The sequence below is a fragment of the Macaca mulatta genome, chromosome 1 (assembly GCF_049350105.2).
Source record: "Macaca mulatta isolate MMU2019108-1 chromosome 1, T2T-MMU8v2.0, whole genome shotgun sequence".
NCBI lineage: Eukaryota > Metazoa > Chordata > Mammalia > Primates > Cercopithecidae > Macaca > Macaca mulatta.
In genome coordinates this window covers 210,685,667-210,708,308 of record NC_133406.1, presented here as the reverse complement: position 1 = coordinate 210,708,308, position 22,642 = coordinate 210,685,667, and the positions used below count along the sequence as shown (strand labels likewise).

Here is a 22,642-nt window from a genome sequence, read left to right as displayed (position 1 = left end):
ATACAGAAACTGTAAAATAGAAGAAAGCCACAATTTGGAAGTTAAGTGTTAAAGGAATAGATTTCAGAATTAAAAATGTAAAACCTCTTGCAATTTTTGTTAAAAGTAGACAAATATTTCAGGAAAACCTTGTTGTTCTAATACAGGGAGTAAAATTTTTAGTTTTGTATTGGCATATTTTTAATATCAAAGTTCAATCTTTAGAAAGGCTCATAAATAATTTCCTTCTAATTATTGACAACCTGATTATTGCCAACCTGATTATACACTAAATTCCTTTTGTAAATTCATCCTTCGTGAACCTTATTATAACTTACTCAGACAATTGATTACATGATTAAACGTTCCACTTTGTCTTATACTTCCACTTTTTAAAATAACCAGTCATTTTACTTTAGGAAAATAATTTACCACACAATATTCTTTCTTATACAAAATTATTCTCTTTTCTTTTTGACCCTCCTGACCAAAAACACATATGCAGGGGCCTTTGAAAACAGTATGCTGAGAATAGATAGGGCTCAAGGACAGTATCTCCAATTGAACTTTTAATGAACTCCCGTAGGCGCCAAGAAGGCGGGCAGATAAGAAAAAACAAAGAAACAAGGAACTGAGTAAAAGGTTACATCTGGGAAAAGAAAGTTTGTTTTGCATTGCATTCTTTCTACTGACGTGGGGTTTATGGGGTATAAATAAAGTGAGGCAGAGGCTCTGAGCACGGCCGCCATGTTCTCTGTGTGTCTTTGTCTTTTGTGTGTTCTTTCATTCTCCACCACCCCCGGCACGGACCCCAACAAGTGGCGCAGCGAGCAGGGTCGCACGGGTGAGTAGGGGAGAACAAGAAGGGGAACCCCCTAGGGGCGGGTAAGGCCGGGATATTGTTAAGGGGAACCTTCTTAAGCTTTCATTATGGGAATTCCATCTCTCTGGCCTCAGAATATTTACGCCTGTTTCAAGGACTGTTGCTGTCTATAGGAGTAGAAGTGAAAGAAAAAGACTTTGAAGCGATTGTTTGCCCATGTTGAACAACATTGTTACTGGTTTCAGTATCAGACTAAAGTGCAGCTGAATCGGAAAAAATGGTTACAGGTAGTAAAAGCTCTGCTTAGAGCGCTCCAGTTAGGGGATATTATGCCTCTAAAATTGTAGACCTTGTGTAACTCTATCACTCAGACATTAGAGTTACTTGAGACTGATTCGGAGTGTGGTAACGTAGCCACAGGAGGAAAGGTATCTGAGGATTTGGAAAAATAAAATAAAATAAAATAAATCTGAAATGGAGCCCATTTGTGCCAGGATAGCAAAAGGGGGAGAAGAGAAAAAGCCAGCTCTTCCTTCTTCTAAGGGAAATTCTGACATGCAGTGTATTATGGAAATGCTTCAACAAATATTACAGATACATTCTTCTAATTCACCTTTGCGAGCTTTCCCTGTTTCTTTTCCTTCTGCCCTGTTAAAAAAGGATTTTCCAGAGCCTCCAACCCCCCGGCTTCCTTATCTTTACCTTTGTTTGGCAAAGTTGAAGCCCTGTTCACATCAGACATACTTTAAATTTATACTAAACACCTGTTTAATATGTCAAAACCAGTGTATATGTATATCTTATTGTTTGTTAAAATATTATGAGTATTTCAATACTCAATAAATAAGCACATTAATATTAACTATTAATATTAATATAGTATTAATAACCCCAGCTAGGAAATTGTTATGTTATAGGGGTGCATAGGTTCCACCAATTTACACTCCAAACAGAAGTTGAGTATTCGAGTTGCTTAACACATTAACTACCTCTTGATATTTTCTGTGTTTTTAAATTTTAACCATTGTATTGTATATGTAATGATTCTCAATTTGGTATTAATATACATATTTCCTAGTGAATAATGATGTTAGACATATAGGTTTATTGTCATTTCTTTGTTCTGCTACTTTTGGTTGAATTATTTGCCTTTTCCTATTAATATGTTGGGATTCTTTATATTTGAGAATATGAGTATTATTATATATTATATATACTTTTAATTAAAAAAAAATTTTAAGGAGCTGGATCTGTTTCTAATTATTTGTGCTTCCTTTGCTCCTAATGCTCAGTTTTCAAATGGTGACAATAATGTCCAATTTAATGCCTTACAAATTAAATTTTTAAAAGAAATGAAAGCTGCCATTTCTAACTATGAACCCCTATCCTTGGTCTTCTTGATATTTTTTCATCAGAAAATTTGATGATTCCTATAGACTGGAAGACTTTGGGGAAGGCTTTTCTTGATCGTTCTCAGTGGTTATAATTGCACAACTGGTAAATGAACAAGGTGCATGTACAGGCTAGAAAAAATGTTATGTGTGATCCCCCAAGAGCCGCTGAGGAACAACTCACAGGCACAGGCCAATATGCTACTCTTAATGCTCAGGCTGGTCTAGATGATGTTGCCCTTACTCAAATCAAGACTTTGTTTTTAAGGGCCTAATATAAGGTAGAGATAACAGGAAAATCTTCCCTTTCCTCTGTGAAGATTTTACAGGGCACAAATGAACAATATCCAGATTTCGTAGCCCGTCTTCAGGATGCTGTCTTGAAAATTGTGGGTGCTGACCTTACTTCAAAAATTTTGTTACAAACGTTGTCTTTTAAAAATGCTTATGCTGACTGTCAAAAATTGTTAAAATCGTTAAAGGCCAATGGGGCCAATTTAGATAAATATATTAAAACTTGTGTTAGTGTTGGAGGGGCTATTTATAATGCTCAATTATTTGCTGGAGCTTTGTCTAAAGCCTTAAAAGGAAATAACAAACAAGGTATTTGCTTTCAGTGTGGTAAACCTAGACATTTCAAAAAAGAATGTCATAAAAATTGAACACTTTTATCCCTTGAGGCAGAAAGCTGCCTTCAGAGGTGTACAAATGTTGTGATAAAGGTCGACATTGGACAAATAAATGTCGTTCCAAAACTGATAGAAGTAGAAATTTACTGTCTCCTCTCCTGGGAAACGGGAGTCGGGGCCCACAGGTTTGAGGCCCCAACAATTACAATACAAGTCTACTACAATATTCAGTGAGCAATGGCCTACAACATCAAGAAATAAATTCAAGTCCTCCTTAAGGATCCCACACCTTACCCCAGTTTCTCAGCTTTATGCGGCAACTAAGCAGAGCGCCGCTGCTGACTTAGCTATTACTCAGCCTTATACTTTGTCTCCTAATAGAAGAGTATATAAATTAGCTATTAGAGTGTGTGGCCCTTTGCCAAAAGGACATAATGTTACTAATAAAATTCTTATTATGGTTCAAGTCTCACAATTTATATGCCTAGAGGCAAGAAAACATATTCTCAATAGAGAGGGTTTGGTAGCGCAGAAAAAACTGTTTTTTAAGAAACTTTAGTTTCTAATCAAAAGCCCTTATGTTCATTGCACATTAGTGAAATCGTTTTTAAGGGATTAATTGATACGAGGGTAAATATGTCTATTATTTGTTTAAATTAGTGGCCTATACAATAGAAAAAAACACAAGTTTCGGTTATACTCACTGGCTTGGGTGCTACTTCTGTGATTTATCAAGACGTAAAACCTTTAACCTGTGTCGGTCCTAAAGGTCAACAAGGTCAAGTGTTTTTTTTTTATTTTTATATTGTTCCTATCAATATTAATTTTTGGGAACAAGATCTTTCACAACAATTTGCTGCTTTTTTAAACATTCCTCATATTTCCTCAGCTGCCAAAAATATGATGTTCAAAATGGGCTACAATCCTTTAAACTCATAGCCACCACTCCTATTTAGGTAAAACAGTGACCATTATTTAAAAAAATACTTAGGACTCTAAAAGAATAAGTCAAAAAACAAATGGCCGAGAAAAATCTAAAGCCACGTATTTCTGCATGGAATTCCCATCTTTGTCTTGTCTTAAAACTATAAATGTTTACATTAAACCTAGGGAAAGTTTACAGCCTGGTCTTCCTAATCCTGCCCTTATCCCACAAAGTTAAAAATTAATGGTCATAAATCTCAAAAATTGTTTTTTCTCTATTCAGTTACAACCTCAAGATTGTAAAAAGTTTGCCTTTATTATTCCTAAATATAATAATGGACAACCCATTCAAAAATATCAGCAGAAGCTTCTTCCTCAAGATATACTTAATAGCCCTACTATATGTCAAAAATTCGTACATAGGACTTTAAATCCTGTAAAAAATCTGTTTCCAACTGTGTTAATTTATCATTATATAGATCTTCTCTGTCCCTGTTTTTAATAATTTTCAGCCACTTTCTCGATATCAATGGAAAGTTTTACCTCAAGGTATATTAAACAGCCCTACCTTGTCTCAAGAACTTGTCCTTTTGCATCATTACAAACTCAGCTTTCTTTCTATTCACTTAATATTGCCCCAAAAAAAATTCAACTAGATTTTCCTATTCAATATTTAGGTTATACCTTAAGAGCACAAAATATTCAACCCCAAAAAATTCAAAGTCAACGTGATCATTTCAAAATATTAAATGACTTTCAAACGATGTGTCCTGTTTTAAAAATATAACATCTTTTTTCTATTCTAAAAGGAAACAGTCACTTGGACAACTCACGCCATTTAACTCCTTTGGCTTTACAAGAACTCCAGCTTATAGAAGAACAACTTTAAAAGGCCCCTTCCTGATGTTCCCCTTTCCTTTTGTTTATTTCGTACTTTACATTCTCCTACAGGAATAATTCATCAGACCAATCGGCCGCTAGAATGAATCTTTTTGTCCAATAAAACATCTAAATGCTTGGCTACTTATATCAATCATTTAGCTAAACTGATCATCAAAAAACGACATCACTGTCGACAACTTTGGGGAGGAGATCCTTCCTTAATTATCTCTCAATTCACTCATAGTCAGATCACTTATCTTCTTACAACTTCTGATTCTTGGCAAGAAGCTTCATCAATCTTGAGTTACAGTTTATCCTTATCCCTCGGTGCAATAGAAAAAATTGTTTGCTATTCTCATGGTCTTACTTAATTTCCCTACTACTGGTTATAACATTGTTAGTGATTCTCAATACGCTGTTTATATTACTTCTTATATTTCTCAGGCCACTTTACCTCTTTGTGCTACTTCTTCTCTTCAGAAATTCTTTTCTTTGTTATCCTTTGCTTTGAGCCAATGTCGAGCTCCTTTATTCATCACTCATCTTCGTTCTCATTCTCAACTTTCTGGACCATTAGTTCATGGTAATACTCAGATTGATTTGCTTTTAATCGGCCACCTACATGCTGCAGAACAAAAATATACTCTACATCACACTAATAGTTCTGGCCTTCAACAATGGTTTCATTTAACTCATAAACAAGCTCGTTCTCTTATTCGAGCTTGTCCTTCCTGTGCTCCTTTAAACATTCCATCCTTCCATCCTGGGGTTAATCCATGAGATGTCCCTTCTTTTAGATGATTAAAGTATGTTCATCATACCATTGATACCTTTTCTCATTTTCAATGGGCCACTCCGTTGCCATCTAAAAAAGCTAATTCTGTTATTACACATCTCTTGGTTTGTTTCGCCATCATGGGCATTCCTCTTATACTTAAAACTGATAATGCCCCTACTTATGTCTCTCATAAATTACAAGTTTTCTTACAGCAATACAATATTCAACATATCACCAATATCCCGGGCAACAGTCAAGGTCAAGCCATCATTAAGCGCACAAATTTAACCTTAAAAACTCAACTACTAAAACAAAAAAAAAAGGGGGAAATGAGCCCCCCAAAAAAACAGATTTTTTTGAAGGTTAACCTTTCTACCTTAATTTTTTTGATTTTGAAGGTTCTTTTTACCTTAATTATTTTTTGAATCAATGGAGACAATTGCAAGACTCCGCTGTCATAACCCATCTTTCTTCACCTCCCTCAGTGATAGTCCCCGCTGACAATTTAAAAATTTGGTATCCTAATGAAAAAGGTAAGTATGTTCAAGGGCAAGTTCTAAAACAGGGACGGGGCTATGCTCTTGTCCTTACAGGGAGCGGACCTGAGTGGTTTCCTACAAAATGATTAAAACCCTGTTGAAAAGAAAACTGGATTCAGCATGCATTTCTTCCTTTGTTAGATGTGCCTCGGCTGGGGACTTATTTCTCTTAGTGAGGCTTTGTATAAATATTAGACTTATATTCCCTTTCCGCCCTTATATCAAAGAGTCGCCTGGGAGGAGGTGGAAATTAATGTTTTCACCAATGACATTACTTGGATGCCATCCCCCTATATAGACAAGGACAACATAGAATGGGAAACAGAAATTATAATCAGCACATACCAATTTGGAGTAGAAGGACTTCCAATATGTATGGGAAATAGTTCTCATTGTCTCCAAAAATCACATGAAGCCTGGGTTGTTCGCTATAATCATAGTCATGTGGCTGCTAATACTGTTATTATAATCATACTGTATATAGTAATGAAACTATTCCTAGTTCTTTACTATTTTGTCCTATTCTAGAGGTTTCTCCTAATATTGAGGTGCTGAAGTGACAACAATGTCGGAAAAATAAACCCCAGATTTTATTAAAATACAATGGAATGCAAATAACTGATTGAAGTGTACACAGTGATTTTCAAACAAAATTTAGTCACATACCTTTGAAATGGCACTGGGTAAATAAAAGTATTGCTGCTAACAATAATGAAACCTTGATATGGCGAGAAGGAGGCCTAAGTACAGAGTCGTCTTTGGAAGTTGTTAGCTGCAGACAATGCCATTAGCATTTTTGTGGGGAATATGCCCCTTAATCTTTCTAACCCAAATAACTCCTTTCATATTCAGTTATATCGGAATACCTCCCGATATATTATTGCTTGTGTCCGTAAGCCCTACCTATTATTAGTGGGGAATTTGACATGTGATAATAATACGGGAATTGTTAATTGTACAGATACGTATACATTTTTGTCTTGCCTCAATCATTCTTGGTGGCACAACTTTACTAGGGATATTTATATCCTCAGGACTCGTAAGGAAATTTGGCTACCTGTTAACCTTATGTGACCGTGGGGGGCATCACCTCTTGAAACTTAAACTTGGACTTCTCTCCAGCGAACCCACTGTGCCCTTGGACTTATTATTGCCTCGGTGATGAGCCTTGTCACCATCGTCTCCACTGTGGCCATAACAGGGCTCGCTCTTCATCAAAGCATACAAAATGCTAAATTTGTGCAGCAATGGCACGAACAATCTCACCGGTTATGGCTTCAACAACGAAACATTGATTCTCAACTTGCTGAAAAATTAGACAACATGAAACAAGCCTTGACATGGCTTAGAGATCAGCTCACTGTCCTCAATACTCGAATAACATTACAATGTGATTGGAACTCCACTCAATTTTGTGTAACGCCTGTGCTTTTTAACATCTCTCAAAATTGGACCATAATCCAAAAATTATTAATAGGCCATAAAAATATTAGTTTGGACATCCAAGAGCTCACTCAGAACATTTCCGAAGCATTTCGACAACAATTACATGTGTTGTCTGAAACCATAACCCTGCAAAAGCTAGGTCAGCACCTTGCTGCCTTTAATCCATGAACCCAGATAAAAACATAGATTTCTACAATCTCTAGAAGTATATTGCTTTGGGCAGTTGGATTGGGTCTACTTCTTTTGGTGATTCGATGCTCCCTCCGTTGCCTCCAAAAACAAAAGAAAACACAAAAACAAATATGGGCTACCTTTTTAGGATTGAGGTAAAACAAAAACAAAAAGGGGGAAATGCAGGGGCCTTTGAAAACAGTATGCTGAGAATAGATAGGGCTCAAGGACAGTATCTCCAATTGAACTTTTGATGAACTCCTGTAGGCGCCAAGAAGGCGGGCAGATAAGAAAAAACATAGAAACAAGGAACTGAGTAAAAGGTTACATCTGGGAAAAGAAAGTTTGTTTTGCATTGCATTCTTTCTACTGATGTGGGGTTTATGGGGTATAAATAAAGTGAGGCAGAGGCTCTGAGCGCGGCCGCCATGTTCTCTGTGTGTCTTTGTCTTTTGTGTGTTCTTTCATACTCCACCACCCCCGGCACGGACCCCAACACACATATGCATAACTTTTTCACCTCTCCCTCCTACTTACTGGTTCCTTTCTATTCTTGTTTCTATTTAATACCTAAAATTCATATTTTGAAACAAACTAAATAACCTTTGAATTAGACACAATTATTATTTTTTCAAAATAAAGAACACATTTTAATGCATTTTTATAATTTTAAAATTAAAAACATCTTTTGGTACATTTTGTATACAGAAGGAATTAGAAATGTAACTCGTAGTAACCTTAATTTTCAGTGAAAACCTACAAAGCTAAAGATTTTGAATTGTCTGTCACAATAACCACTTTATAATTCTTTTAAAAATGTTTTCCTGTAACATAATTGTAATGTACATTAATAATAGACCCAAATGTATTTACTTTTGTTATAAAATTTGTGAAGCCAAAACAAAGATACATTTATGCTCAGCATTTTATTTTAGTTCTTTTCTTATTTGGAAATGACACAGACACTTAATTAATACTTATTCTTTAATTTAAAATAATGTAACTTTAAGGTTTTTAATTACACAAAAAATTCATTTATAAACATCCCATTTACATAATTTATTTATTTTTAACAATTACACTTGGATTATTAAAACTGAGATATTAGGCAAAGACAGTCATCATTTCAAGTTATTTCCCTGGGAACCATTTCTATATTCTATGAATAACTGGTGTTACCTAAGACTCTTAAAATTAAATACATGAATATCTTGCTGATAATTTAGAAGCTACAGCTGTTTTAATTAAACCAATAATATTACATTAGTGTGACTCTTCAAAGAATTTCACAAAGAAAGATTATTCTATTTTAGGCTGGGTTTGTAGTTTTACAATCTTTGGATCAAACCCTGACACCTTAAAGCCTTGGAAACACCTTAGAGACAAAGATAAAACTGTCTGACCAGTAAATCCAGGCAAAAGTGTAAGCTGATTTTTTTTTTTTTTGAAACGGAGTCTTTCACTGTCACCCAGGCTTGAATGCAGTGCAACGATCTCAGTTCACTGCAATCTCTGCCTCTCAGGTTCAAGCGATTCTCCTGCCTCAGCTTCCCAAGTAGCTGGGATTACAGGCTCCTGCCACAGCATCTGGCTAATTTTTGTATTTTTAGTAGAGATGGGGTTTCACCATCCTGGCCAGGCTGGTCTCGAACTCCTGACCTTGTGATCCACCTGCCTCAGCCTCCCAATGTGCTGGAATTACAGGCATGAGCCACTGTGCCCAGTTGTATGCTGACAATTTTTAAGACATTTCTATTTTTATTTTACCAACAATTTTAAAATCAACTTAAAAAATTACTTAAATCAAGTGCACTAAAAGAAATCTTGGTTAATTAGTATATAGTTGGTATGAGCATTTATCTAAGCCAATCTGAATAGATCTTCTTAGATGGTTTCTGATGGATGACACTACATTTCCTCAACATGTTATCATACTTTAGCTCTAGAATCTGACTTCCTGGAGTCAAGTCTGAGCTCTACGTCTTATGAGGTGTGGGACCTTGGGCAGTTATACTGTCATTATAAGCCACTTATTCATCCTGGTGGGGAACAGGCTCTCTCTCACCTCTGCCCCGTGCATGTGCTATGGCTGCACCTAGAGCAGCACCCCATCCCCTCCCTCATCTCACACTTACTTGTCCTTCAGGCCTCTGTTTGGACCCTATCTCTGCTAGGAACCCATCTGGATTCTCCAAAACAGGGCCCGTCGCCTTTTCTCTGTGCTCCAGCACTTGGGTTGTGTCCTCTCATAGCTCTCCCTGGCTGCAAAATATGTCAATTTAAAATGATTCAACAATTAAAAATGGTACCAGGACTTTTGTGGTATGAATGAAGCAAGGCGCTGACCTTTCAGGGCACCCCTTCTAGTCTGCTGTAATCACCTACTCCAAGGTCTGCTTTCCCTCTAAACTTTGTTCTTAGTGGCTGGAGGTAGAAGGCTCAGGGTCATCCGTCTCCCTGGGATACAGCACTGAGCCAAGTACAGAGCGGGAGCATCACTGTTGAATGAAGGGAGCTTGGTCTGAACCATTTCCTGGAACTCCTCACTCTATTGGCACATTCTAACTGTAAGCAATGTAGGAGATGATCTAAGAGAAACTGAGACGCACAAAGGCAAAGTGACTTGCTCAAGGCCAGGCAGCAAAGTATTGACCCAGCCCGAACTAGAACACAGGGTACCTAGATTAAATAGTGGTTTCCCAAAAGAGAACCTCAATAGCCAATCTTATTTGGAAGAGGGGTCTTTGCAGATATAATTAAAATGAATATTTCAAGGTGAGATTTTCCTGACTTAGAGGGGCTCCTACATCAAATGATAAGTGTGCATAGAAGAGACAGAAAAGATGACACACATAGAGAAGATGGTGCTTTGAGGGTGGGGCAGAGACGGGAAGGATGCCTCTTGAAACCAAGGGACACCAAGGATTGCAGGCAGCCCCCAGACGGTGAGCAAAGCCTCAGAGCCACCAGACGGAACCAACACTGCCCACACATCGATTTCAGATGTCAGCCTCCAGAACTGTGAGAGAAAGCATACCTATTGCTTGCAGCCGCCAGTTTGTGTGAATTCGTTACCGCAGCCCTAGGAAATGAAGGCGAGCCTCTCCCAGCTCCTGGGAGCGTCCATCCCTGCCACACCACACTCCAGCCTCAGGCAGTGGCAAGCTTGTCAGATCAGGAAGACAATTTATTTTCCTCTAAAAGATAGTGACTGCAGGAGATAGCCAAATGTTTATAAATGTCTTAAAACCACATTATCAGCACATCAAGTGCAGAACTGTTCTGCAACTGCATCCATGATGGAGCAGGTTCAACAGGCCCTGCTAAATCAGGTGGGAAATCCTGTGTGGGAGGGCAGAGGGACCCCAGAAAGTGAGTTTCAGATGCCCTCGCTATTCCAACTTACTAGCCATCAGAGCAGAAGACAAAATCTACATTGTTTCATACACACATCAAACCAGCATCTTTCACAGAAAATTTCAAATACTTTTACTCTAAGGGGAAAAATTGGCAACTTCTCATGTAGAATATGACACGTCCTGACGTAGAGGAAAAAATGTTATAAAATGCAAAAGGGAAGGTAAATACAGTTTGTGTCTGATACAGGGATAGGAAAGTTATCCATTCATTTTATTGAATCCACACACAAACCATGTGGAGCAGGGATTATAACTCCCAAAGCTTTGTGCCTATTCATAGCTCTGTGACTGCTCCAAAAATATCGGCTGAATGAACTCCCATTTTACAGATGAGGAAAGCAAAGTTTAGAGCAGTTAGATGGCTACACCCAGGTCTATCATCAAAGCGCCTCTGACTTCTAGGTCAGACAGTCAGAGCCGAATCCCATCTCTGCCACTTAATGGAGGGTGGTTCTGGGCAAGTTGGCTTGTTGTGCTGAGTATCAGTTTTCCCATCGGTACATGAGAACAATAGCATCTGCTTACTGGAATGTTTTAGGATTAAATGCAGTGACTTGTGTTAGAGCCCCCAACACTATCCTGACACAGAGAAGGGTCTCAGTGTCTCAGTGGGGAGATTGTTAGTCCTTGGTACAACCGTAATTTGAACCCAGGTTGGTCTGAGGCAGTGTTGGGCTTGTCTAGCACAGATCAGGTACATGTACCTAAAGCCCCAGATACGTGGGCCCAGCCTACCTGGCTGGCTCCTAACGGCTTCCTCTTCCCACTTGCGTTTTCCATTGCATTGGAAGTGAGACTGCCGCTTCTCTATCTGGGGCTTCTGATGCCCCTAAATCAACAAGAAGAAAGAGAGGTTATTGTGCTGATTACAGTGATTGAGCCAGATTACCAAAGGGAAATTGGTTGGTTGCTATACAATTTGGGGGAAAGAAGGCTTTGCCTGGAACTTAGGGGATTCTCTGGGGACCCTTCTAAGTTCCTCTGCGTCCCAGAGTAAAGGTTCCTGAAAAATACAGCATCCAAGAAAGACAGGACCATTAAGGACACAGACTTTTTTTTTTTTGAGACAGAGTCTCACTGTCACCCAGGCTGAAGTGCAGTGGTGCGATCCCTGCTTACTGCAACCTTCACCTGCTGCGTTCAAGCCATCATTTTGCCTCAGCCTCCTGAGTAGCTGGGACTACAGGCATACGCCATGACACCAGGCTAATTGTTGTATTTTTAGTGGAGACGAGGTGTGACCATGTTAGCCAGGCTGGTCTCGAACTACTGGCTTCAAGTGATCCGCCCCCTTTGGCCTCCCTAAGTGCTGGGATTACAGGTGCAAGCAACTGAGCCTGGTGAAGACACAAACTCTTAAGGAATGACCACTTGGGTTACTCTTTGGATAAAGAACCCGCCCAACTGAGGTTCTAGTTGAGGGCAAAGAAAATATGGAAAGGGTAGTGGAAGAAGGAAGTCACAAATACCAACTATGTGCTTGTGACCGGTTTCCACAAAGAGGATTGTTGTAGCTTTGCATATTTTCTCTTTGCACATGTTATGTGTACATATGTAACTATATCCTTTCTCTCTTACTATTTTATATTCAAGTTGTTGGAGGATAACCTGAATTTAGCCTTTAGGTACTGTGGCAGAATTTAAGGAGTAATGAATATTGTCAGCAATTAAAACAATAATGGCCAGGACTCTTTGTCTCTTCATTTTGGTGAAAGAGTGAGAATTTTCCCACTTGTACAAAAGATAACTGCATTGTCTTAATTGGAAACATGAGTTGTTATCTGTGTGGTCTTGAGGTGTTTGTGTGGAAGGTGAAGTATGTAGAGGGTGCATTTGGAAGTCAGGTAGCCAAAGGGATGGGCTGTGCCAGGGATCAAGACTGTCTCTCAGCTCCAAATTCTCCCTTTTTGCTTTGTATATTGATACTGGAGCTGGACCCTGTAAGCACTTCTCCTTAGCACAATATTATTCTGTCTCAACATATGGCACTTGGGGCAGGGGGAATGCTATGCTGTAGCAAAAGAAGGGGCTCCTCTTCCTGGTGATGTTGTATTTCTCCACCTTCTATGAGGCTGTCGGCAGTATGTGAGATGATCAGTGGTGTCCACCCAATATTTCTACCACCCCAGTGGACCACTTCCTACAAACCACCTCTGGGGTCCCACGCCCTCTAGTAAGTGTCTCATCCAACTGTCTGGCTGGTCCTACAGACCACCTCTGAATTGCACCTTCTGTCACGTTCTGATGCCAGTGGCATGCTACATGTTCCTGTGCAGCCACAGCCTCTCCAATAGGACCCAAACCTCAGCCTTGGTGGTGGTGACGGAAGCCTCCTCCGAGTTCTTAGTTCTTTCTTTCCTTGTTCTCTCTCCCTCAGCATAGAGGTAGTAGCTGTTTTGTGCATTTGCTATTCCTATATTCCAGAGGGTCCTCTTTGACTCCTGTTGGTCATTAACCATCTTTCGCAAGTTAATTATCCTTTACACTAAATTTTCCCTTTCCAGTTACCGGGGTTTCTGTCTTCTGACTCGACCCTGACTAATTCATAGGGTGATTCAGGCAAGCAATGGGGGAATGACAGTGGTAGGACAGATTTTGATCTTGGACAGACTGAGGCCACTTATTGAGTCAACACAGTTTATGGGGGCATCTCCTTGGTGCTCCCATTGTCCTGGGATTTGGGACCCAGTGGTGAACCAGGACAATATTATCCCTGCTGCTGTGGAGCTCACAGTACAGCAGAGCATAGCGTCTGCTTTTCTGTTGATTATCTGTGTGACATTGAGGTGACACCTCATCTCTGGAGAGTTTGAGTGTCCTCATCTGAAAAATGTGAACAATAAGAGTAATAGAGTTGTTGTGAGAAATTAAATGGGAAAAAAGCCTACCCAGATGCCCTTCAATTTACAATGAGGTTACATCCCAATAAACCCTTTGTAAATTGAAAATATCCTAAGTTGAAAATGCATTTAATACACCTAACCTACCGAATGTCATAGCTTAGCCTCACCTGCCTTAAACATGCCCAGAATGCTTTCATTAGCCTACAGTTGGACAAAATCAACTAACACAAAGTCTATTTTATTATATTTATTTAAAAAGTGTTGAATATCTCATGTAATTTATTGAATACTGTACTAAAAATAAACAACAAAATAGTTATATGGGTACTTAAAGTATGAGTTTTACTGAATGCGTATCATTGTGACATCATGAAATCACAAACCGTAAGTGGAACCATTGTAAGTCACGAACCATCTGTAAATGGACAGAAAACTGGTCCAGAGTGTTTCAGGTCACCCTTAGTAAATTTGTGGCAGACTTGGTTTTAGAATTCAAATATTCTAACGCCCAACCAAGCACCCTTTCCACCACTGGTGTCTGTAGGTTTGGACTCTGGCTCTGCCCCCGCAGACTGTCCTGACTCGGGTGGAAGGAGAGGGCTGCAGTGGACTTGATCCTGCCTGAGTCAGGCTGAGCTATTTCCTAAGTATGACCAGAGTTGGGGGCTGCTGATGCTGTTGCCACTGGGAGCCATCAAACAGGTGCCAGTTAGACCGTGGGGGCCCCTTCTCTCCCAGCTGCCTGGGTTGCTGGCTATGCAGCATTTCATCTTAGAGATACTGAGAGCATCCCCAATTGGGAGAGCTCACCAGGGGTGGACCCTTGGAAGCCAGCTGTGGTAGCAGCCCCTCCCCCTCCCTCTTCCCGCAGTCTTTTTCTCCCACCTCTCCTTCTCCTATGTCCATCATTTTCTCTTGCTCTTCTCGCTGCCATTCCTGGCCCCTTTCTCTCCTTCCTCATTTTCATCTTCTCTATCTCCTTCTCTCCCCTCTTCTTCCCTTTTTCTCTTCTCCCTGTCCCTTCTCCCTTCTTCCCCTTCTTCTCTTACTCCTTTTCCAACACTTCTTCTCCTCGTCCTCCCACCCTCTTCTTTTCTCTTCTCTAGTTCTCTTCCTGCCTTTTCCTTCTTTCCTTTCTCCCACCTCCATCTTCTTTCCTTTAGTCCATCTTTCCTCTGTCTCCTCTTTCTGTTCCCTCCATGGAGTCCCTCTGGCCACTCTGGAGAGAGATGACCCTTATCTCCAGCCTGCAGACCTCTCAGGCTGCACTGAAGGCTCTTCGCTAAAACCTTCTGCCACTGGGCTTGCTGCCAGAAAAAAATGACACTCCATCTCTCCCTTCTAATTAGCTACTGTCTTTGGCTGCTTGGACAGGGCCTGTGCAAGACACTTTGTTTCTGAACAGAACACCTCAACCTAAGGTCATCCATCAGTCCAGCAAGGCAGAGTCTATCTCAGCAGCACGCTCAGCTCTGCACCCTGGCATCTGCTGCTTCCTGAAGAAGGACCACCAGCCTTGGGCTTCTCCTGCAGAGGGTGGATGTGTCCTCAAGTTACAGAGCAGTTGACAGAGAAGGAATGCTGAGCCTCTTGAAGTTGGCCCCAGCCTACCTGCCCTGGCCTGGACACAGTGCTATGGTTATGTAGAGTGGGCACAGACTTTGGTCTGCAGATCTGGGTTCAAATTATGCCTTGATTCCATCCTTCACCAACATCTTTGAGCCTCACTTCCCTTGTCTGTAAAATGGGGGATATATTACCTGGTTTAGGGGGCAATTGTGAGGATAAAAAGAGATGACATATGAAAAGCACCTTGTGCCATCTGTGGCATCTGGCAAGAGCTCAACAAATTGTGCTTTCTTATTCTTCCTCCCCATCATCTAAACTTTCAATGCAAACTATATTCAAACCAAAGGAATGTGCTCACCATGCATGTATTTTCTGGCTGAAATGTCTTGATCTTTCTTCTCAGAACTCTTAGTCATGCTTCAAAACCCACCCCCAAATGTCACAACTCCCATGAAGCTTTTTCTGACCACTTAAACCCTCCCCTTCTCTGTGGAATTAGTCTCCCCTCCATACTGCTGCCATCTTACTCAAGGTTCTTTGGTGTCAAGAGCCAGCTCCAATGCATAGGTATTTAATAATGTTTGCTGCTACTTCTGATGGAAACAGAACGTACGTGGACCTCATGGGTACCAAGCGTGGGAAGCCAAAGGAATTGAATCAGTGTCTCTCTCCTTCTTCCCCTCTCCCTTGGGGTCATATAGAGCCTTGTCTCCGCTTCTCGCAACAGATTTTCTATGTCATTGTGTATATAGTTGAAAATGGTGGCCACAGCCCCACTACACATACCCTTTTGGTATGGCTAAAATGAAATGCAGCTGTAAAGATGTCCAGAGGTCCACTCCTGGGCCAGCCAGTGTGGCCAAAGGAGGAGCACCACATAACCAGTAACCAATGGCACACCGTCAACAAAGGGCATGTAGGAGCAGTGCTCAGAGAAGGGGCGGGCACATGCTCCATCACTCCCGCCAGACTTCCCAGGGAGCTCTGAGCACGCTGCTCTCACAGCCTCAGCCTGTAGCATGAGGCTCAGGTTCATGGTCTGTCTGTCTGCTTTTTTCACCAGAGAGTGAGCTCCTCTTTAATATTCCAGCTTGTTCTACAAGCTGGGACAGAGCAGACGTCAACATTGCATGGAATGACTGCAGGAAAAGAGTGATGATGATTGAAAAGCAAAGGTTGTTCTCCATGAAGCTGCCCTCTCTATTAGAATATGCTACAAACTCCTTATTTCTACATTTCCATTATCTGAAGATAATTATCACTCGTGCTTCATCTAAGTCTATATCCACTCACCCCACCATCCATCCATCCCTTACTTATTCATCCATTCATCCATTCCTTTTCCATTTTTCTTCTCACGTGTTTCCATAATTTTTCTCTCCTCCAATCCTCTTCCCATTTATTCACCCATTTACCCAACCATCCATCCATCTCACCCATCCCATCTATCCATTCATTCATCTGTTACATCCATTCATCCATCCATCCATCCATCCATCCATCCATCCATCCGTCTATCCATCCATCCATCCACTCACACATCCATCATGTTTCCTTGGCTTTTGTCCCACCTATGTATGCCTGAAAAAATCCAAGTCTCCAGCAAAGCATCCTCAGCCTCCCTGGAGAATATTTCACATGCTTCCTAACAGGACTGATCAACTTTCCAATGAGCTATCCAGTAGAATCTACCATTTACTTCTGGTTTTCCTACCCACCAGTACTGAAACATACACACACACACACACACACACACACACACACACACACACACACACCCCTCTGCCAGGGATCACTGCTTCTACTGGTTGCTCCAAGTTTGTCAAGCTCCTGCTGGACACCACAGCAGCCTCTTTGTCCCCTATCCCTGCACCGAAGCCCCTGAGGAGCCAACACTTCATAGCATTCCATGGCAATGTGCAGTCCCAAAGCAATTACAATTTGTGGTTGTAGTTGTTTTGTGGAAATTATTTTGCAGGTGACAGATATGAGAACAAAAGGCAGGGACGGGGTGGAATGAGGAACAGAGACATCTTGAGGGTCTGGGGTATAATAGGCACAAAATAAACATCAGTTGCATGAAGTCATGAGTGAGTGGGGAGCTTAGGTCTTTCTACACACCAGAAATAGATGCACCTCTACCTCAGGCTAAATTCATCCACGCTGGCATCTCCTGGAGGGCACTGTCCTGCCCTTGCTTTCTTCCCACCTGCGGAGAGACAGGGAGGGGTGGGTGTCCATTTTTATACCTCAGAAGCTGCAGGGGAGCAAAAGAGCAGCCTGCCAGCAGCCAGCACCTAGGCAGTCAGGCAACTGATTGGGGCAGAGGGGATAATGGAGGCTGTCACCTCTGTCTCTGACACTGCCCGGGAAATGTCTGTTAGCAGAATCATGGATGGCATCCTCAGCTGCCATCACTCAACCCAGAGATCACATTTACAGAGGACACAGCACAATATGAGCCACCATCAGTCCCATATGCATATATATGCATACAAACATAAATATTCAATATTGGTGGTAGTCCAGCCACAGAAATCCCTATAATTACTTAATTCCCCACTTAGGAGACAAAGTCTGAAATTGCCAGAGATGTTTTTTCCCAGACTCCTTTACGGCTTGGGTGAAGTCACATGACGAGGCTTCTCCAATCAGATCACCTCCCAGTCTAGACTTTGGGCCAGAAGTTCAATGGGAAGTGGTTTTCCTTGCTGAGCCTATTCTGGTAATGGAGCTGATGATGGCAGCTGAGGCTGGCACATGTCCAACCACAGTCCATGGGAAACGAGATGGCAGGGATCCACCCGTAGCCTGCAGGGTCAGTGGTGGTCGTGAAGGTGGTGCGAGCTGTTGGCGGCAGAACTTGGTGGAGATGGAGGTCAAGATACTGTTGCCTATGGATTGATGTGGGGCATCTGTCCTGACACCACAACCCATGAGCCTGGCTCTCTAGCCCTCCCAGTGATTCTGTACCTCTCTGTGTCTCTGCTCATCTAGAAAATAGTGGTGACAGCAGCACCTACCTTCCAGCATTGCTGGGAGACTTATTACAGGTATTCATATGATAATGCCCTGCCTCAAACCCATGTTGTATGACTCAATACCCTGCAAGGTGGCCCTTCAGGAATGTGTCTGTCATTCCCACTGGTGACCCACGGAGCACTCCAGTATTATTGCTCTTCCACAGTTCCTGAGCCCTCTGAACACAGTCCACACTATGCCTTTCACTGGCCCAAGTCCTCTCGTCCCTTGAGGCCACTCCTGTCCTCCAGCTTCACACCATTCCCAGTCTCTGTCCTGCCCTTGTCTGTCACCTGTACCATCACAGGCTGCTTAACTGATCCATTTGCTGCCAGAGCTTCCCTCCTGCAACATTTTACCTTCCCAAAATGTTGCAGTCCTGAGCACATCATCCTGCTGAAACTGGAATGGGCCTGCAGGGTAACATGCAAACCCTGCACCCGTCATTCAAGGCCCCTCCTGCTGTGACCCCTGTGGCTTCTGGCTTCCTGTGCTGCTTCCCCTCCCAGACACCAACACCTCAGTCTCCCTTGAACCTGCCCTTCAGCCATTGGTGTCCTTCCCCATCTCTGCCTGGTGAATTTTGTTCATCCTCTAGGATTCAGCTCAGAGGTGACTCTCAGAACTGACCTTGACCATGGTCTCAGTGTCCACGTTTCTAGTGGGCTGACTGGGGCCCCTGGCCGGGTGAGCTTAACAACAGCCTTTACCTGTGATGGTCCATGGAGTCCCCATGTGTGAGCCCCTGAGCGCAGAGTTGGACTGTTCTCTTCTGAATACCCTCATGGCCTCCCAGTTGGGGGTCTGCAGACAAAGACCCAGCCCCCAACTCCGCTTCAGGTGTGGAATCTCAAAGGCGTCACAGACTGGACGTGCACGGGTCCAGACTCATGAGCTCCACGCCCCCTAGAAATGAGCCCTCTCTGGGTCCCTTCCTCCCATATCTGGTGCCACCATCCATCCAGTCACCCTAACCAGGAGCCTTCTTTCCATCCCTGAGCTGATCTTTCTTTCTGGAACATTCTCCTCCCTTTGATACCTCCTCTGCTGTCTCACACAACCTGGCATTCAGTCCTGCCCATGCACCCCTCGTGTCTCAGAACCTGTCCTCTCCTCTCCATTACTAGTATCTCTGGCCTGGCCACTGCCTTGGCCCCACCTGGCCCTGCCCTCCCCACCTGCTCTCTACCCCTGTCAATTCCCCACAGCAGCTGGAGGGACAGTGTGGAAACACCACCCCGCCACTCTCCCCCTGCTTCCAGGACAGACGGAAGCCTCAGTGTGACCCAGGCACCCTGGGGCACTTGCTTCCCCACACCCTCCCTCCCCACTCACCCCTGCCCTCTGCTTTCCAGCCATAGCAGCCACCTCCCAGCCAAGAAGGTGTCAGGGGTTCCTCTGCCACAGGGGCACTGCAGATCTAGAATTTTCTTTCTCACCCCTGCACAAAGTAAATGTCTAATTACTGCGTATTTCGGTTGACCTGTCCCTTCTCCCTTCTTCCCCTTCTTCTCTTACTCCTTCTTTTCCAGCACTTCTTCTCCTCGTCCTCCCACCCTCTTCTTTTCCTGCCCCAGGGCTAGGCCCAGATCTTTTGCAACAGACACCCCCTAGGTCCCACCTTCCCTCTTCAGAGCTGATCTCTGTTTGTGATTTGAATTCAGCTCTGAGATTCTTTAATCAATGGTCTCGAACGTCCCTGAGGACCAGGTCTGAATCTAGTTTTCTTCACCACTGAATTCTCAGTTCCCTGAGCAGGGCCTGGCATGCAGCAGGTGCTCACTAAACACCTGCTTACTAGATGCATAAAGGAGAGCTACTGTTTAATAGGCACCTACTGTGTGCTAGCCCCTGTGCCAAGCAATTAAGTGCATCAACTAATCCAACTCCCTCAAATCCCAACCTGATCCTCATTGTGGGGTAAGAAACCAAGGCTCAGTGAGGTGAGTGACTGTCCCAGACTCCCACAGCCAGCTGGTGGCAGAGCTGTCTCAAGCCCATGTACCTCTGAGCCTCACCACCTCACTCCAGTGCCACTAAAATACAAACCCCCTCTTCCCCCACTATCAGTCTGCCTCACGCTTCTCCACTCAGGCACCTGCCTCCACCATCAGATGATGAGCTCCTGAGGGTGGACACCTTAAATTGTATCCCTATATCCCCCAAACCCAGGGCCTAAGGACACCCTCCCTACCAGATCAATAATGAACAAAGGAAAAGAGAAGCTGTGTGCAGCCTCGAATCGTGGTTTGTTAATACTCAGTGGAGCTCAGTGGATGCCTAGGGATATTGGCTGCATGAAGGTCTGTAGGAGGAAACAAGGGTAAGCAAAGAGCTCCCATGGGCTCAGTGTCCACGTTTCTAGCGGGCTGACTGGGGCCCCTGGCCGGGTGAGCTGGGCTCTGGGCTGCTGTCTGTGCCAGCAAGGCTGCCCAGAGGTCTCCACTCCCAGTACACTGCTGCAGAATTGCCCACATGCCTTCATCTAAATGTCTCTAAAGACTCAGCAAAGGGCAGGGCAGACACAACAGCTGTGCTGTCAAATTACACAGTTAGCTCTTTAATGAGGAGCCGAGGGAGCATCCCCTTGGACTGTGGGCCTGGGACCCAAATCACAGTGATTATGAATTACTAATCTCCTTCAAAGGCTCTTGAGTTCTCACCATACCTAGCCACGACAGATCAGAGCCTCTCAGCGCCTTTTGCCAGATTCCCTCTAAATCAATAGATGTGCAGCTGTCGGGAGGAAAACAAATCAGGGTGAGCTGGGGCTACAGGGAGGGCTGGGTGCATGGAAACCAATCCATCAGGAGGCCTGCATGGATGAGGCCATCCATCCATTCTGATCAATAAACACCCTGGACGGGACAGTATTTTTGCAGCCCTTGGAGCCATGTGTGATCATCAAACCCAGATAGAGGGGTAGAAACAGCCTTTTTTGCTTTTCAAAGGGTCACAGGATGGGCACCAGGAGGCAGGTGTTTCGAAACTGACTGCCAGCCAGTAATTCCCCAGGACTGATGATCCCTGAAAGGCCTGGGTTGGAATCGGACTCTGCCATCTCCAGACAGAATGGTCTTGGGCAAGCCTCAGTTTCCATACCTGGATTGCTGTGAATGAGGCTGGAGGGGCCAGGGTGGGAGCTGGGCCTCACAGGGCTTTGACAGCAGAGCTCAAGGTTTGGGTCTTTGCTTTAGGAAGAGTGGGAGCCTCTGAGGGGCTTTAAACAGAGGGAGGACAGGAGTGTTTTGCATTTCAAACAGATTGCTTAAGACCTTTATCTCAGCCCTTCTGTGGATTGTGGGGACAAAGTGGTAAAATGCTGCTGAAAAGCTTAGACCAGTGATGACTCAGAGCAGCTTCCAGGAACTGACAGCAAATGTTTTGGGTGGAGATGGGTGGAGTGAGAAGTAGGTCATAGGCTCCAGACAGATGTCTGCAGCTAGGCTCATCAGAGCAGCAATCCCTCCCATTATAACAGTGGCCACACCCATCAGAGCAGAAGCCCCTCCCATTATGGCAGTGGCCACACCCATCAGAGCAGAAGCCCCTCCCATTATGGCAGTGGCCACACCCATCAGAGCAGCAGCCCCTCCCATTATGGCAGTGGCCACACCCATCAGAGCAGAAGCCCCTCCCATTATAGCAGTAGACACGCCCATCAGAACAAGCACCCATCACAGCAGCAGCCCCTCTTGCCCTCCTGAGTGAGGAGCTGAGCACTTCACACAGGTATCCTCACTGCCTTATTTGTTTTTTTTTTTTATTTTGTCTTGTTTTCTTTTTTTTGAGATGGAGTCTTGCTCTGTCTCCCAGGCTGGAGTGCAGTGGCCCAATCTTGGTTCACTACAACCCGGGGTTCAAGCAATTCTCCCACCTCAGCCTCCCGAGTAGCTGGGATTACAGGCACCGGCCACCGCACCCAGCTAATTTTTGTATTTTTAGTAGAAACAGGGTTTCACCATGTTGGCCATGCTGGTCTCAAACTCCTGACTTCAAGTAATCCACCCACCTCAGCCTCCCAAAGTGCTGGGATTGCAGGCATGAACCACCGCGCCCGGCCCCGCTCACAGCACTTGGTGAGGTGGATGTTATTACCACCTTGTGTTACAGAAGGAGAAACTGCGGCTCCAAGCGGTTACTAACGTATCAATTAGACCATGGAATCCTAGAGTGGGAAGGACCTTAGGAACATGCGTAGCAGGACGAGCTGCAGACAAAACCCCTC

General features: G+C 43.3%; 1 long non-coding RNA gene across 2 annotated transcripts in view; it reads left to right on the top strand.

Moving 5' to 3' along the window:
- Positions 1–675: 675 nt before the first annotated feature.
- The window catches only part of LOC114673228 (uncharacterized), a 47,990-nt gene continuing 26,023 nt past the window's right edge, over positions 676–22,642 (top strand). For both annotated transcript variants that reach the window (XR_013412832.1, XR_003723941.2), the window contains exon 1: positions 676–823. This is a non-coding gene — a long non-coding RNA (uncharacterized LOC114673228). The remainder of the gene's footprint in view (positions 824–22,642) is intronic.